We start from the raw sequence: 11930 nt of genomic DNA, 5'->3' as shown, positions 1-11930 counted from the left end.
CAAAAAATACATAAAAATCATCAAATAATTTTCAAAAAAAGAAAACAAAATCCAAAAAATCATGTTTATATTCTTTCACATTTTGGATAAATTTTTGGAATGGAAAATGTCAAAAAAAAAAAATTGAGACATAATTCTTATATGCAAAATCTTTTAAAAATGTACTTATCATGGAAAATCCTTTGAAAATTCCAAAACATGATCGAAAAATTTTCAAAAAATTTAAAACAAAAAGGTTTTCAGCCTTCGTGGTGGGAATAATCCGCTTCTTGGTTTTTTGACAGAAAGAAAAAGAAACACAATAAAAAAGAAAACAAATCAAACAAAAACACACAACCATCTCATCATATTTCCACAAATTTTGTCCATTTAATATTTTTTTAAAAACACACAAAAACAAAACATCTCCATACTATACGATCATGGTATGAAAAAAAAACCAAAATAAAAATAACCAAACCAAACAAATCAAAACATACAAAACAAAATTCAAAATATCCATCTTTTCATTTATTTTGGTCATGCATATCATTTTTTGGTTTGGTCTAGGTGTTTGTTGATTTTTGTTTTTTCTGTATGGCAGGACGACTCTTGTTAGTCGACCTTCTATCAGATTTGTGTGGATTTTTGTGGGTTGCGCATTCCACCTTTGAGGACGTGGTATTAGACTTTGCAAATATACCCACACATCACCAGGTTTTTTCTCTCTTTCCCTGTCTCACGTTGCACCATAACATACATTTAATTGTAATAAAAATCAATTGACCATTGGACACACCAAATTAATAGAATGTACATCATAAAATTGTAAATAAAATAATCCGGATATTAATTGTAAAAGGAACCCCCTGTTGCACGCGTACCTTTGCACTATAACCACTTAATTTTTGTAAATTAACAACCATTCATAAGCACATGCACACACGTTACATACACATTTAAATTATAATTAAAATGAACCCCCCGAAGTCACACATGCTTGCACTCAAGTGCCACACATCATCTAATTCTAAAAATGAACTACATCAGTAGAGACCTAGTTAAGTTAAGTCGTGTCTAGTCTGAGCGGGGCTAGGCTACATTTTTTACTCACCATGCATTAACGGATTAAATTAATAGAATGAACTATGCTTAATTGATCATCTAAAAAATGAGCCGTTAGTTTCACCCACCCACTTCACCGCATTGTAGGACATTGAATGCTACATGGGATTTGGGATTATTAGTCTGACCTTTCTCTATGATCGGTGTTCTTTATATTTTTTGTCAGAGTTTTTGGTTGAGTCATGACTTTTTGAGTCTATATTTGGGTTACGATATGCGTGACACTTTTATTTTTCTGTTGTGTGCTTGTCTACGAGCATCAGGGTGCTTGATTGTTTGCATATCATGAAGCTTTCGGTCGCCTATATGTACGCAGGTCATGTCAAATTTTCTGTAGGATGTGGTTTGCTTGGGATGGTCAGGTCCAATCCAGTCTGTCTCATCATAAATCTTTCTCCGTCGCGATGGTCTCAATGGTGGTTTTGTTTGTGGGTTTTGCACGTTTTCTCTTTTTATTCCTAGTTTTGTGTGCGTGTGGGTTTTTGATATAGTCTGAATGGCACCTTCTTCTACCCCTTCGATTGTGGTATAGCACGTTCCCCTCACAGTCCATGATTATTCCCTCCTTTTAGAGGCGGATTGCATCCGACATGCAGGCCTCCACCCATTTGCTGCCCTCACATTGCCGTCTATGGATGAGAAGCTTTGTTACTCCTTGGCTTCCTATAAAAACCAGTCTGTTCTAGTTTATAACTGCACCTTCTGTTTATCTACCGCTAATATCAATGAAGCACTATGCTTGCCCATTTCTACTTCATTTTTGCCCATTGGTAACCAGTTACTTACTATTGAAGAGATTGTCACCATCTTGAAGAAGGAAACTTCTATCCCCTTGCTTCTCAACTAGCTTATTAAGAGTTCAGGGGTATCTGTTGCCCATATCTCTTCTCCCATATGGAAGTAGCTATGTCAGTTCCTCCAGGACCAGTTAATATTGGGAAAATCTGTATCTAAGTATCTATCTAAGGAACTGCTCACAGCTTCTGTGAAGATTCTAGAGGGTTCTAAGTTCAATTGGGCAGGCTTTCTACTATCCAAAATGGATCAACATTTTCAACAAGTACGGAAGGGTCAACTGAGTAATGTCTCCTATGGTACCTTCTTACAGTGCATTATCACTTTTGCACCTCCTCCTGGTGGTGTACCAGTGATTGATCCTGCTCCTTTACCTGGTGCAGCCTCCACCTTTCACCCCTTCTCCTCTATCCATGTAACCTAATTCAGAAGATGAAGAGTCCCCTGTTGTTTTTCTTGACAGAAACACCTTCGTACAAAGGGTCCTTCCAGTCCTCTTGTATTAGATTCTCCTGTACAAGCATCTGTTTCTGCCATTTCTGGCAGTGCCCTTTCTTCATTCCTCTCTTGTACCAATTTATTTGCAGCACAAAGGGAAGGACATCTAGATTTGCAGATCCGTTCATCTTTAGAAACCATATTATTTGGACCTATGCTTTCACAAATGGTTTCAAGTGTCTAGTCTGCTTTGGAAACCTCCCTCACTTGTCTTTAGACACTGTACACAAGTGTTCACACTTCCATGCAAGACAAGGTGGATTCCTTAATCAATCAGTTGATTAAGGCACTGGAGGATCTGTCTTCAAACAGGGCTACACTCAGTGATATCCATAAACAAATGAATGTTTCCATAGCCTTAATAGATTCATAGAAGGCAACCATTAAAGAGCTGGAATCTAAGGTTGCTGAATTGGGGGAGGAGAATGCATATCTGACGATTGAGAAAAATTCTTCCCTTGAGGAAATGGTCACTTTGGCTAGTAAACTTGGCATTAGTGAGGGTCAATTGCAGCACTCTCAGGAAACTGTAGAGTCCCAAAAGAAACTTATTAAAAAACTTCACCAAAAGGTGACTATTTTTTCTATTCCTCCTCCAGCTCCTATATCTTCTGTTTTGTTTTCCAAAGAGGAGCCTGATCAGTTGCAACATAAAGCTAAACTATGTGATGGGTTTTCTGCTAAAGTGGACCTTTAGTAGCATATGGATTCCATGCAACAAGATTTTATTCACTATACTGACTTGGTGTCACCTCCTCCATCCTTTTGGATCAAATATAACCAGCAGAGGTTTTCCTTGTAGATTTCTTTAATCAATGTGGATTTGGAACCTCCAGAGGAAGGATGGTCAAATCTGTGGTTTGTGGATCTCTTGAGGGAAATATTTAAAAGATTTGTAGACAAGCCGGTTTCCCATGAGGTCCAATTGTTATCTTTTATGTATATTGTAGGCCATTTGCAAATCCCTGATGAGGAGGACTTGAATGTTTATGTGGGGGATGTGATCTTGCAAGCTATCATGTATGTGCATTCAGTTAAGCTTTTGCTAGCAGAGAGTTTGAAGACTTATCATGAGCAGACATCTTGGTGTAGGGGACATGCTTGGCACCCACCTTTGGAGGCTAATGCTTTGGAACCTCACCATCTCAGGAGTGTATTTCATAAATTCAATATCCATCCCTTACAAACCCAATTGTTGAGCTTTATTGTTGATCATCCGTTATTTATTGAGTCTTTTTTTAGAATCTTAATTTTCGTTGCTCTTTTTATCCGTTGGATCTTGTTGATCTCCTTTCTTATTCTCTTATGGTGTATCATTTCCCTTTTTATGTTTTCCTTCTTTTCTCCAGTCCTAATACCATTCTTCTTTTATCTTTTATCCCTTCTGGATCTCCTCATATCCCTATGTTTACCATTTTTCCTTTTATTGCTGATCCCACCTTATCTCCTACCCCTTTTGAACCTCTAGTACCTATTGTTCCTCCTATTCCTTCTGTTTTCTCAAAGGATTCTCTTCGAACATTTTTGTTGAATTCTCCATCTTTTCCATCTTCATTATCCCTTCATTTACCCTCATTTTATGATTTATCTTATCCTCTTTTACAATGCTCTCCTCTTATTCCATTACCCTCTCCCTCCGATTACATTAACCTTCCTCCATAGACAGTGCTAGATACTCCTAGATATGATCATGACATACTATGTCGAAGACAATGGACACTGCATGATTTTGTGACCGGACCGGTATCTAACTAGGTCCTCGGAAACATCTGCAGCATGTTCGAACTCTTACCTTCATTTTGCCAGAGTACATGTTACTCCTGAGGATACCACTGTCCGTCTTGCATCTCATTTTTGTTGGTATCTTTTTTTAATGCATTAGCAGTCAACCCTGAATGCTCGAAAGAGTATCCCCCCATTAATCATCAATCCAAATGTGGATGTAGTTGATGCTCAAATGGATGTACTGTACTACTTTGCATAGGCCTTTCCTACCAGGCTCATCATCTTACTGGAGAGGATATGTTGTTTACAGTTCCTCCAGAATGTGCCTCATCATTTTGTTGATGAGAGTAAAGCTTTGAAGCGCCTCAAGCTTAGTATGCAGTTTACGAAGAGATACCTTCATCTTGCTTAGCAGAGGATATTTTCATGATTGTATCATCTTTTTATTAATTGAAACTTCTTTTTTCTCTCCAATTTTTGGGGATCCATGCCATTCAGACTATATTTGTATATGGGTATTTTTTGTGTTGGGTAATGTGTTTTTTTTTTGTTTTTGATCGTGTGGAGCTAATGAAGATGAAGTTGTGAAGATTGATGATGTTAGTTATAACATGGTTTCAGTTGAAGACTTGGATGCCGAACTTTTATATCCTTTAATAATTTGAGTTATTTTGGTTTTATGATGTTGGAATGGTTCTTGGTATTATATGCGTTTTAGATATAGGTTCCATGAAGCTAATATGTTGGGGAAGTGATAGTACTTGGTGACTTGTGATGGATTTAATATTCTTTTTAACAGATATTAGATATTTTATTTTCCTTTTCTTTCTGAGGTCACAAGGATGCTTCCTTTCTAAGTGTGGGGATATGTTGAGTGTGAAAATGATTTGGTTTTTGGGCTGATTTTTTGTTGTTTTTGTTTCTCAATGGTTGTTTTTTGTGATTAATTGTTTGAATTTAAAGATTTTTTGAAGTGTTTGGAATGGTTTGAGTATGTTTGAAGGTTTTATGTTGGTTTTTTATATGTTATTCTAAAGGGTTCTATGATTCTCTCTATTTGGTTTTGTAAGGTCTAATTTTCTTCTATTTTATTATCTTGTGTTTTTGTTTTGGTAGTTGAGATGGTTGAATAGATGTTTTGAGACGTGGTTGAGGTTGTGTTAAAAGGTTTATGTAAGATTGACTTGGTTTTGGTTTGGTTTTTGTGGTTTTGACGGTCTTTGTTGATATTCTGTAAGGCTGTGGCTTCTATAGTTCCGTTCTTCTGTTGTCTTGTTGTTTTGTGGTCTATATTGTTTGTTTTTTTTTAGTGTTATGTTGGATGTATGGATATTTTGGGAAGTGTTCTTGTCTTAGAAAAGGATGAATGGAAGCTCTATTCAAGCTAATTGAAGTGAAGAAGTAGCTGATGAAGATTCACAGAAGGTTACAAAAAAAAAGCGACAGAAGCCAGATCTCACAGGACATTATGATGTCTCTGGTGCCTCTTTCCATCTGGCACACCTTTTGGGAGGTGTATCCATGACCTAAGAAGGATTATTGTGAGTGATTATTGAGCATTTTAGTGAGGTTTTGATGTACTATTGAGAGTGTACTATTGTGAGAGAGATCATATGTTAGAGATAGCCAATTCTATCAAAACAATGTATCTTTCTATGAGAGATAGAGAGAAGAGAACTATGAAGACAATGAAGATGAATACTATGTGATTATTTCCATTCAAAAGTCATTTCTTTCTTTTGTGTTTCTTGTTCTATTGATGGATTCTATGAAGATGTTGAAGATTATGGTTGATTCTATTAAGTCAATGGGAGATATCTACTATGATGCTGCATGAAGATTTGTTCTTTTCCTTGTTGTGGTTCTTAAAGAATGAAACAAAAGCTTGTTGATATTACAAGATAGATTTTCTTGCAGTAGAAACCCTTTTTCCTTGGTGTCTCCCTTAGGGCTTCAATTTACTTCAATTTGTATACAATAACACACCACACATAGCTACACAGAAAGCACCTTTTGAAGTCATTTATGGACATAGATTGCCTACACCTGTTACATCATTGTCAAACAAAGTTAAAGCTGTTGATGATATTTCCAATACACATGCTACTATTTTTGCTGAAGTCAAAGACATGTTTGCGAAATCCTAGCAATCATGCACTAAATAAGCAAACAAGAAAAGAAAAGCCACGAGTTTCAAAGTTGATGATTATGTCTGGTTACACATTGAAAAGAGAAGATTACAAAGTGTTGAGAAACACCTTGTTGATAAGTTAGCCCCTAGATTTTATGGACCTTTCAAGATCATTCACAAAATCAATGAAAATGCATTTAAATTAGAACTACTCCAATAGTGGAAAATCCATAATACTTTTCATATCAGTTTGTTACGACCTTTTAGAGGCCAGATACCTATTCACATTGTCTATGAAAACCCTCTTTTGTTAAAAGAAGAAACTGAAATCCTTGAATCTGAAACTATTCTAGACACTGACTTTATGACCACTAGAACTAGCCATAGATACTCTAGATATTTGGTTAAGTTTAAAATCATCATGTTGAAGAGGCTCAATGGATGCACGCCCACGATTTAAGTGCTTACCTCTCATTGCTCGCTCCACATTGAGCTAATAGAAATTGAGGACAATTGCTATCCCACCCCAGGGGTATGATGCCAGGACGCATATGCCACAGTGGATTCCGTGAGACCACGGTGGATTTCATGAGTTTTTGCTGTGGATTTCGTAAAACTATATTTATTTGCCAGGGCTCATACACAAGGTGGATTCCTTGTGCGAGAAGTTGACGGGGACACCTGTCTTTTTTGGGCATCATATTAATTTAATGTGCACGTGGGTGACTCCACAACGGGCGATTCTGCAAAATACATATTTGAATTAATGGAGGTTTATAAGTTTAGAGTACATTCGTATTAAATTAAGGTTAGGACAAAGTTCCAATCTACTTTTTATTTTGTAGCTTAAGTCTACTAGGTTTTCACTTTTGTCGATTTAATTTTATTATTTTCTAGCAATTGTAAAAGCTTCAGCTGATGTGTAGAGCAGGCAACAGTGGCATTGGGAAGCATTGGGCAATAGCATGTATTCAAATAACCTAGAAGAAATTATCATTTTTGATGGGCATGCGTCTTATCATTAAAGGTGTCGCACTAATATTTATTTAGGTGCACTTATTTATTGAAGCGCTTGACCAATATTTATTATTTTGTACGTGCATGGGTGCTTGGTTTAAATATTTCATTATTGGACATTGTATTTGGACACAACCTGACTTTTGGGGCGCCCAACTACTTTATTATTTATTTGGACAAAAGCAAACACAAAAACCAAAGCATGCTAATTGTAAATTTGGGCTATTTTTTAGCTTTGAGATGAATAAATTTATAAATTCATGCCTTGTGAAGCGCTCACACAAGGCATGGGGGGAGATTGTAACCAATTTGTCTCTTTTCTTCATATCGTGCAACTCTTCCTTCTTGCTTTTTGAGCTTAAGTAGAGATATTTGTTCTTGGGGACCTTCCGGTGCTCACTACGTATGCATTCAACATTCGATTTGCGCACCAATTTTTGTTTGTCCTATATCCACCATTTCCTCTCTTAATACCTCATCTTATATAACCTTATTTGCTTCAACCCATTAGACCTCAATTCTTGGGCTTGCTCCTTCTTTTGCATCTTATTGATCTACTTGAGAACCTCTTTGCTAACTCATTCTTGATCCTTCCAATTAATGTTTGATTTTTCTTGGACCTTGTAACTACCATTGCATCCATTTCTTCCTAGCAATCTTCCACCATCAAAAAATCAAGATAATCACACCTCTTGTACATGCCATTCATTAGTTGCTAATTCATTGCAGAGTTATAGACAATTTAGGGTCTATAGTCTATAGTCTTGAACAAGCTACAACAATCTAATCTTCATAGTTTGTTTCCTCTGAGGGAATTCCACAAATATTGATGTAATTGGGGGTAGTTTATTCTACTACTATTGTGGTCTGGTATTTTATGTAATTCCAACTTTATGTTACCAAACTTTTCTATCTTACTTTTTGGTCAAGATTCAGAGGGAGAGAGAGAGAGACAAAATCATGGAGCTATAATAGGGAGTCGTGAACTCTCATTGTTCTCTACTTCTCCTTATTCCATAATGCTTACTAAAGTTTAATCACACATAACTAAAAACACACTAGGTCACCATACCACTAACTGTGGTTGAGTTTGATTGTTGACTTAGTTATCATAACACACATGGAGAATGACAACTAAGACAATGTCAAGTGTTTTTCTGAAAACTGAAAACCCCTAGTCAAATTGTAGTTAGGTTTGGTTTTTGTTAGCTTAGTTGTTTGTGTGATAGTTTGTGTTGTGGTTTTGTAATTGGATTTCCAAGGTTCGTCTAGCTTAGGATTTGTTTTTGTCATTTTGTTTGGTTTATTGAGTGTGGACATTTGATAGCCTAGGTTGAGTTTTGTATTTTTTTGGATAGGTTGGAGCTGGAGTTTGCTAGTAGCTGCTAAACATTGTGAAACATGTTTGTTTTCTTATCGAAACTCTTGCATATCATAGGGATTATGGTTTACAAGCACTGCAAATTGCACTTGTTGATACACTGCACTTGGGGGTCCTCTCCTCAATTGTTCAAATACTTCCATGCCATGGGTTAGAATTATGCATGTTTTGCACCATCATTGAGCACTAGCACGGCATGAGGCCCGTTGCAGCAATCTGTAGTAAATCTTAGTTGCACATACACATGAGAGAGCACCCATCATTGACCATGAACATTTCTTGTACGCACGATATTTGGGATGTTCATCACAAAGTTAGGAACCTCTGGATGAGTGGGTAAGGTGGTTGGGTGAGTTAGAGGGTCATGGAGGATGCCACCAATTGTGAGATGGGTTGTTCTTATCTGGTCAACATCTTGAGAACCATCATTTTCTTGAGTGATTGTGAGAATTTAGGTGGAGTGGAGTATGACATCTTTTCTTGTTGAGCGTTGAGGGTTGAGGTTAAGGATTTAAATAATCAAGGAACTTTGTTTGCATTATGCATGACACACGAGCACATGTAATTTGGCTAAGCATAATTCTTCTGTGCATTCATATTTCCATGTGAAGCATCGCTTGAATTGTTGCATAACATCAATTTTATATTGCATGTCTTCTTCAAATCATGTGGAAAATTGGGCAAGATGTACATTTTTTGAAGCATATTCGTTAGGGCACATTGCATGAACAAAGCCAAATACAAATAAAGGGAATATTAGTCATTGAAGACTTGGGGGGTTTGGAAGACTACGAGGGTATGATTGCTTGTGATTTCATCAATCCTGATGACGTTGATGCAACATTTGAAAGAATTGGAGGGCTTGAAGGGGTAAAGAAATCACTACATGAGCCGGTGATTCTTTCTCTACAAAGGCTAGATTTGTTTGCACATGGTAAGTTGTTGGGTTTGCAAAAAGAAGTTTTACTTTATGGGCCTTCTGGAATGGGTAGAACACTATTGGCCAAGGTAATTGCAAAGGAATTTGGTGCAGTCTTTATTAATGTTAGGGTGGCAACACTAAGGAGCAAGTGGTTTGGCATTGCAATAAAATTGGTGACGGTTGTCTTTACACTAGCATACAGACTTCGGCCCTCTATCATTTTCATAGAAGAAGTAGATAGTTTTCTAAGACAGTGAAGAGCTTCAAACCACCAAGCCTAAACAAATATAAAGACAAGTTCATGGCTTTATGGGATGGCTTTACCAACTAGTGATCAAAAAGCACGTGTCATGGTTCTTGCAACAATCAATAGGCCATGGGATTTGGATGAAGCAATCTTGCGTCGACTACCTCGGGATTTTGAGGTAGGAATGCCGGATTTGAAGGAGCAAGCAAGCATACTGCAGGTTTTTCTAAAAGATAAAAATGTGGAGGATGATTTTGATTTTGAACGTGTGGCTAGCTTGTGTGAGGGCTATAGTGGTTTTGGTTTGACACAGCTACTCAAGTAGACAGACGGCGGGTAGAAATTCAACATTGCAGAATTGACGATGAAGGATGACAACATATTGAAGTGATTACTAACGACATGGTGGCCAGCATTTGAACGCAGGCAACTAACAAACAAAGGGCGTCCTCTGTTAATTCTAAGCAAGATGACAATTTAAAGCATAAATTGTAGATTGCGGTCTATGAGCAATGACGAATGTTGATGAAGACATTGGATGATGCAAGCTAAACGGCTATAAAGGAAACACATATGGTGGCGGCGTAATTTGAAGCACATGATGGATGGCAAGTTGCCACTGAGTTTGACCCAGCATGACAGCGTAAATGATGGGCATTCCATTCGACGACCTCCATTAATTTTGAGCAGGATGGTGATTGACACAAATGGCATTCAGGCTTAATGGCAATTGCTAAATTTGAAGACGACGGTGTTCTAAACATACGAAAGTATGGCGGTCAGTGGTCACCATTGAGCAGCACATGATGGTGTTTTTAAATGCAATTTGACTATTTAAAGCCTTAAGGCTAGAGTTTTTTGGAGTTTTAAAAAAATGTGGAATGAAAAGCAATATATTAAAAAGCCTAAGGCCTTTCAGGAAAGAAAAAAGCCTAAAAAGCCTAACATTTGTGCGAGTAGAAGGAAAACTATACAAGGAGAGGTGAGAGAAGAGCAAGGGGCCCTTTCCCTATGTATTGATCTTCTATCTTGTGAGAGATTTGAGAGGAGGGTCGTATGTGAGAGAGCAAACTCTTTTTGTGCTAATTTATGAAGTTGGAGAATTTGGATGTAAAGGCTCCAAGTCTTGGCTCAAGGCTTTTAAGGTAGGAGAATATATTTCACTTGGTTTATCTTTGAATTGTTGGTGTTTTCAAAATCTATGTTGGAGTGATGCTCTAGTGCATTTGGGTTTTAAGTTGCTTTGAGCTACAAGAGGCATTGTTTGTCGTTTGTTTTGTGTGTGGTTCATGTGATGTTTGTCCAAATATTTAATTTTTTGTGTTGTGTTGTGCATTCGACAAAGTTAATTTCCCCAATCGGCACTCCTTAACATCTCGTTATCGGGCTGTGAGTGAGACTTGTTCTTGATCACCACTCATGTAACATCTCCTTTTTGGTGCCCTCACTGAGGAGTGTCGAAAAATTTGACTTTGTGCGTGATTTGTGGATTGATTTCTTGTTTGTGATTGTTTTTCGATGGGGCCAGTTCCTTTCTTGAATTTTATGGAAAGAAGGGAGAGGATCCTCAGTGATTCCTCGAAAAATTAGAGCTTGGATGTATTATCTAGCGAATAAGTGACTCAAGCTAGAAACTCCAAATTCTGAAATTTCAATTATTGGATGAAGATCATAATTGGTTTGAGGATTATGAAAAGACCCTTGGAATGAGAAATCCTCTTGTTCCTATGGAATATGAAGCAACTAAGCAGGTGTTTCTTGACCATTTTAAAGAAATTGAGACTTCCTAGGACCTTTAGAGAAAAATAGAAACTTGTAAGAAAAAAGAAGGCCAAACCATACAACTTTTTGCTATGGATTACACTAGACTTTGGGATCGTTGGAATGTAACTTTAGGCCCTAGAGGGAGAGCTCCAAAAATGTTGAAATTAAACATTTTGTAGAAAAAATGCAAGATGTAAGGACAAAATTGGAAATTAAGGAACCAAGCACATTTGATGAAGCCGTAATGATTGCCATAGAAAAAGAGAGAAAATTTGAGAAAATAAAAAAAAAGAGTCATTTAGAACACCTATTGACAATAGAGACCAAACTTGGCAAAGGGACGAAC

General features: G+C 37.1%; 1 pseudogene; it reads left to right on the top strand.

Annotated features, from left to right (window-relative positions):
• Positions 1-9449: 9449 nt before the first annotated feature.
• On the top strand, positions 9450-10145 carry LOC148011558 (uncharacterized; annotated as a pseudogene).
• Positions 10146-11930: the final 1785 nt, after the last annotated feature.

This window comes from Lygodium microphyllum, chromosome 28 (assembly GCF_053477565.2).
Source record: "Lygodium microphyllum isolate KBCC chromosome 28, Lygodium_microphyllum_v1.1.10, whole genome shotgun sequence".
Lineage (NCBI taxonomy): Eukaryota > Viridiplantae > Streptophyta > Polypodiopsida > Schizaeales > Lygodiaceae > Lygodium > Lygodium microphyllum.
Note: the sequence above shows the minus strand (reverse complement) of the source record. Positions and strands in the feature narration are given on the sequence as shown.